The sequence below is a fragment of the Vombatus ursinus genome, unplaced genomic scaffold, assembly GCF_900497805.2.
Source record: "Vombatus ursinus unplaced genomic scaffold, bare-nosed wombat genome assembly UNPS02014817.1, whole genome shotgun sequence".
NCBI classification, from domain to species: domain Eukaryota; kingdom Metazoa; phylum Chordata; class Mammalia; order Diprotodontia; family Vombatidae; genus Vombatus; species Vombatus ursinus.
Genome location: NW_020954595.1, coordinates 6125592 through 6131591, shown reverse-complemented (window position 1 = coordinate 6131591; position 6000 = coordinate 6125592). Strand labels below are relative to the sequence as shown.

Here is a 6000-nt window from a genome sequence, read left to right as displayed (position 1 = left end):
GGATGGACGGATGCATGGATGGATGCATGGATGGATGGATGGATGGATGGATGGATGGATGGATGGACAGATGGATGTACATATGGATAAATTGATGGATGGATGCATGGCTAGATGGATGCATCGATGCATGGATGGACGGGATGGATGGATGGATGGATGCATGGATGGATGGATGGATGGACGGACGGACGGATGGATGGATGGATGGATGGATGGATGGACAGATGGATGTACGTATGGATAAACTGATGGATGGATGCATGGATAGATGGATGCATGGATGCATGGATGGATGGATGCATGGATGGATGGATGGATGGATGCATGGATGCATGGATGGATGGATGCATGGATGCATGGATGGATGGATGAGTGAAAAAGCATTTATCAAGTACTTGCTATATTCCAAGCACTAAGACTAAGCATTGGGGATGCAGATGTAAAAGTGAAGGCAGCCTTTATCTCCAAGAAGCCTCTATTCTAATAGAAGAAACAATACATATACGGGAGTAATGGCCAGGTACAGATCTTTTGGTTTGGAACATTCTAGGAATGGTGAGGAGAACCATTTGTTGATGCTGTTGAGTCATTTTCAGTCTTGTCCAACTCTTCATGTCTCTGTTTGGGGTTTTCTTGGCAGAGATACTGGAGTGGTTTGCCATTTCCTTCTCCAGCTCATTTTACAGATGAGGAAACTGGGGCAAAAAAGATTAAATGACTTGCCCAAGGTCACACAGTTAGTACTGTTTGAGGTCAGATTTGAAGTCAGGAAGATGAGTCTTCCTGACTCCAGGTCCAGTGCTCTATCCACTTTGCTACTTAGCTGCCCCAAGTAGAACCACAGAGTCATGGACTGACACAGCCTTTCCAGTGGAAGAGGCTGTATTGATTTAATTATGGATCCAGAAATGGAAAGTGATGAGGGACAATGAAAGGTATACAAGCAGCAAGAAGGGGGCTACCAAAAAGATGAGTGGAAAGTGAAGTGAGACATGGTTGAAGCCTGACTCACCGGGCAATGAGGATAGTGAATCCCCAGGGCAGCAGTTCCAGACCTGAAAGGGTTAAACTCTCCAGGCCATGGTCCTCAAGCCAGGCCAATGGCAGGAACATGGCCATGAAATAAAGTAACCATAGGGGAAAGGGGAAAGGCGAAGGGCTTCATCAATAACACAACCGATGTCATGACCAGGCCTGTGTCAAATAGCAACCCCATCAGACCTCTTCCATTTTATGTATGTAGGCAGGATGATCAGGTGGCTGGAGTTCCAGACTTAGAGTTAAGAAGAAAGTCTGTCTTCCACAGTCCTTGTGGGATCCTGGGAATATCCCTTCCCTTTTCTGGGCTTCTGTTTCCTCATCTCTAGCTGAGCCTTTTCCAGTCCTCCTGATGAATATCTGGCCACTGGACCCAGATGGCCCTGGAGGAGAAAGTGAGGCTGGTGACCTTGCACAGCCCTCCCTCAAATCAAAGTCAATTGCAAGTCACGTCCTCATCTCCCTGCTGTCACGGTCCTCTTCGAGAACAATGGACAAACACAGCAATCCTCATCTCTAAAATGAGAATTTTACCTCCTAGGGTTGTTGGGAGGATCAGATGAGAAAGAATTTATGTGAAGCACTTTGCAAACCTTAGATCACTATGAAAATGCTAGCTATTGTTGTTGGTGGTGGTGGTGGTAGTTGTAGTAGTGCACAGCAGCAGCAGCAGCAGGAGTACCAGTAGTAGTAATAGTAGTGACAGTAGTAGCAGCGGTAGTAAGCTGATGACTCCAAGGAAGGGTCTGAAGTTCCTCAGGATCAGTAGAAGGGACTGAGGACTCCAAGCCTGGAGCAGAAAAGACTCAGGGGAGCCATGACAGTTGCATCCAAGTATCTGAAGGGCTGACATTTGGATGAGGCACAGGCTTGCCCTCTTTGGCACCAGAGGACAGTGCTAGGAGTGACAAGTGCAGTTGTAGGGGAGCTGGATTTAGGGGTGATGTCAGGGGAAATTTCCTAAACTGACAGCTCTCCCAGTGTGGAGAGGGCCTGCCTGAGGGGCGGTGGGGCCCTCCTCACTGGAAGGCTTCAAGCCAAGGCTACTGGGATGAATTGTTGAGGGAATTCTTGCTGGGCTCCAGGTTACACTAGATGCCCACTGAGGACCCTCCCAACTCTGCAATTTCATGGTTCTAAACTGGTTACTGTTGCCCTTTTTGCCTTGTTTCCTTTAATTTTTAATATTTTCCTCAGTTTGGAATTTTTATTATTTTTCTTAATCTAAGAATAAGATACATCTAGCAGCAGATGGATTAGATCACAGGAGTTAAAGCATTTCTCCTCATTATATCTGATATTATTGTCACATGCAAAGTGAGGGATTGAGACAGCAGCCCAGCTGGGTAACTCATGCCAGAAAAATCACTTTTATTTAAAATATCCAGAAACATTTTTTTGTTTGAATTGTTGGTGAAGTGGAAAGTCCATTGGTTTTCAAGTCAGATGATCAGAGTTTGAATCAGAACTTTGCTTGGTACTTGTGTGATCTTGAGCACATTTTGCTCCTTTTGGCCTGTGAGAGGATTGGACAAGAAGACCCCTAAAATCTCTTCCAGATTTAAATGTCTGGTCCTTCTACAGAAGCCTCTTGCTGTCCATAAGGATAAAGTTCCTTGGTTTGAAAAGTGGATACAGAAGGCACCAGTTTTAGGGTAACCGGTATCCATCAATCTCTTTTGGAGGTGAGAATTCTTGCACATTTCACAAAAACCATTATCTTCTGACTGAGTGTTAGACTAGATGACCTTTTAAGTGCCTTCTGTTTCTAAACCTGTGATCCTGTGAATCTACCATGTGCCCTTGGACACCTCTCAGAGCCTCAGTTTCCTCATCTGTAAAATGGGTTTTAAAATAGTGGTAGTCCCTCCCTCACAGGGGCATTGTTGCTCGCGGCCGTAAAGCGCTTTGCAGGCTTCCACTTGCTATAGAAATGCCTGTTTCTGTCATCATCATTATAATTATTATCATTTTCTTGCACCCCCTCCCACTCCCTGAATGTATAGACATACGGTAGCTAACAATGCGTGATTGATGGAGAGTTCTGTCTGTTCTCTTGGCTCTCACACAAGAATGAGAGCATTAACAAGGCCCTCTGGGTTGTAAGAGATCAGATGTGGGGAGGTGGTACACAAGCAGCAGGCTGGTGCATCTTTTTTCCAAAGGCGCCATCATTCTTCACGTCTATGACCACCAGAACAGCCTTGACAACCTTCAAGGTCCCTCCTGGCTCCATGTCTCTAGTCCCATGACCTACATCCTACTGACATACAGTCAGGTCCCTTCCCTTTATAACCGGGGTCGCTGGGCACTTCTCTAGTGAAGCTGCCAGGCTCAAGGGCACCCGTATTAAACATGATCTGGGGAAACTGGCAGATATACACGCGGAGCTGTGATACGTGAGGATTGAGTGGGTCGAGGCATCATGAGGAGCTCTTATTTATATTTAGCAGCACACAGATGAATAGATAAAAGAAATAAGCAGAATTACAAAGAAAAGATGTGAGCACAGCTGTGGGGAAAGCGGACATTGGAATTAGAGCATTGGCATGGAGCTGAATGGGCTTTTCTTCTCGGAAAAACATGTTCTGTATGTATGCTTTACACAGGGTATCCTGTTTAAATTAAGTTTCTATCAATTCTTTAAGTGGTTTCTCCCCAAATGGGCCTCTCCTCTGAATAGAAAAGGTAGGTTTGTTTTGCAGAAGGCGTGGGATCAGAGGGTTCAAACTGGAAAAGACTTCCCAGGGCATCTAGTGGGTAGAACTCCAGACTTGGATTCAGGGAGACTCGGAGTCATCCATACTCTGCCTTTAACATTTACATACTCTGTGACTCCAGGAAAGTTACTTAACCTATCAGCCCCCATTTCTTTATCTGCAAAATAAGGGGGTTAGAAGGAGGAATCTTGTCTCGTTGTCAGGATAATGAACTATTTCATAGGCCCTCAGTCTCTTAGAGATTTTATTTTTATTTCATTTTGACAAACATTTATTAAAGACTAGATACTATGTTAGGTGCTGATACAGAGTCAGAAAGGAGATACCTCCTGCCCTCAAGAAACTTACAGTTTACTGAAGGGAAGCCACACATACACAGATAAGGAAATACAAAGTAATTTAAGTAGGGAGAGGACTCTAATACCTGAGAGAGGACAAAGGAAGAGATCAGGGAAGACTTCCTGTAGGAGGTGGTCATTTACATCCCAGGATCAGAGAACTAAGTGAAAGAGAATTTAGAACTTATCTAGTCTAATCCCTTTGTTTTACAGATGAAGGAAGGAGTGGAGAGTGATATCTTCTCCTGGGTCACACAGGAAGGAAGTAGGGCAGCTGAGATTTGAACTCAGGTTCTGTTCCTTCAGGTTCAGCCTTCTTTCTTTTTTCTTTTTATTTCTTTTTTTTTCTTTTTTTTTTTTTGCGCTTAGGCAGTTGGGGTTAAGTGACTTGCCCAAGGTCACACAGCTAGTAAGTGTCAAGTGTTTGGTCTGAGGCCAGATTTGAACTCAGGTCCTCCTGACTTCAGGGCCGGTGCTCTATCCACTGCACCACCTAGCTGCCCCAGGTTCAGCCTTCTTTCCAGGGCATCATGCTGCCCAAGTCTTAAAAGAAGCTGGAGATTCTAGGAAGCCAAGATGACGAAGGCATGCTGTCTGGCCAAGAGGGACAAGTCCCTGGTTGTGGGAGGTGTATTGGGTTCAGGGAGCAGCTAGTAAGCCCATCCGACTGGTTCAGAGTCAACGAAGGGCAGTAAAGTCATTGATTTAACTCTGGAAAGGATCATGGAGGTCATTGGGTCCAAACTTTACAAACCAGGAAACTGAGGCCAGGAAAGGCAATGAAACAAATCTGGGAATCTAGGTGGAAGCTGGGATATAGAGAGTGTTCAATAGCAGGCTGAGGAGGTTACGGTCCTGAGTGTCTGGAAGGATGATATTATGGGTGGGTAGGACCTTAGAAGAAAAAGAGATCTTCTGGTTTCACCATCTCCTGGCTGTTCTGGGTCTACACCTGAAAGGTAATGAGCCAGTCTTTCCCTTTACCCTGCTCTCCAATAAGCCAGAATGAAAATAACTCCCTCCTTTGCTTTTGTTCCTGGCATCACTCTTTTACAAAGACACTAGGAGCAGATCTGACAGTGTGGCGTATTTAAACAGGAGGAACTAATGCCAGCAGCTCTTCTAAGCTAATAATAAAATGCTCGCCAATTAGACAGGCACGCATAGATTAATGTGACAGACTGAAGTGTTGTGTCTCCTCAGCTATCGTGCCTCCTATTCTCCCCTCCATCTAATGCTACTCTCCTAGGACGCTCAAGTTGCAGGAGACACTGAAAGTTATGGAGATCAATTCCTTGCCAGTAGATGAACCTCCCCCCAAATTCCCAGCAAATGCCCATCTAACCTCTCTTGGAACTTTTCCAGTGACAGAGAGCTCATTCCTCTGTAAAGTGAGTGGAAAGAACACTGGTTCTAGAGTTTAAGGACTTGGGTTCAAATCCTGTCTTTGACCCTACCTTTGTGACCTTGGAAAAATCACTTAACCTCCCTAGGTCTCAGTTTCCTCCTCTGTAAAATGAGGGGGTTAGACTATATGGCCTTTGAAGTACTTTCTAGCTCTTTATCTATGGTTCTTTGATCCTCTCTTCAACTCCCCCATCCCCCCTAGTAATCTATTCTAGGCCTGACGTTCACTCTTCTTTTGTTTATAGCAGGGATGGGGAAAGAGAAGATTGGGTATTTAATGAGTAATTGATCCATTCACTTTTATTCCTTCCCTAACATGCCTCCAACATGGTCCTTTCTAAGTGGCCCAATGCTGTAAATTGTGTCAATTAGCTGCTTTCCCCTTTCTTAATTCTTAGATAGCATCTTTTTACATCCACCCCTTGTCTGGTTAGCAGTCACTTCCCAGTTCAATTCTTCACCCCTATCAGACAGTCTAGACAGCCAACCTTCCT

At 44.9% G+C, this 6000-nt stretch overlaps 1 protein-coding gene across 1 annotated transcript in view; it reads left to right on the top strand.

Moving 5' to 3' along the window:
* The window catches only part of AMPH (amphiphysin), a 195647-nt gene that overhangs the window by 141604 nt on the left and 48043 nt on the right, over nucleotides 1-6000 (top strand). The window lies entirely within an intron of this gene.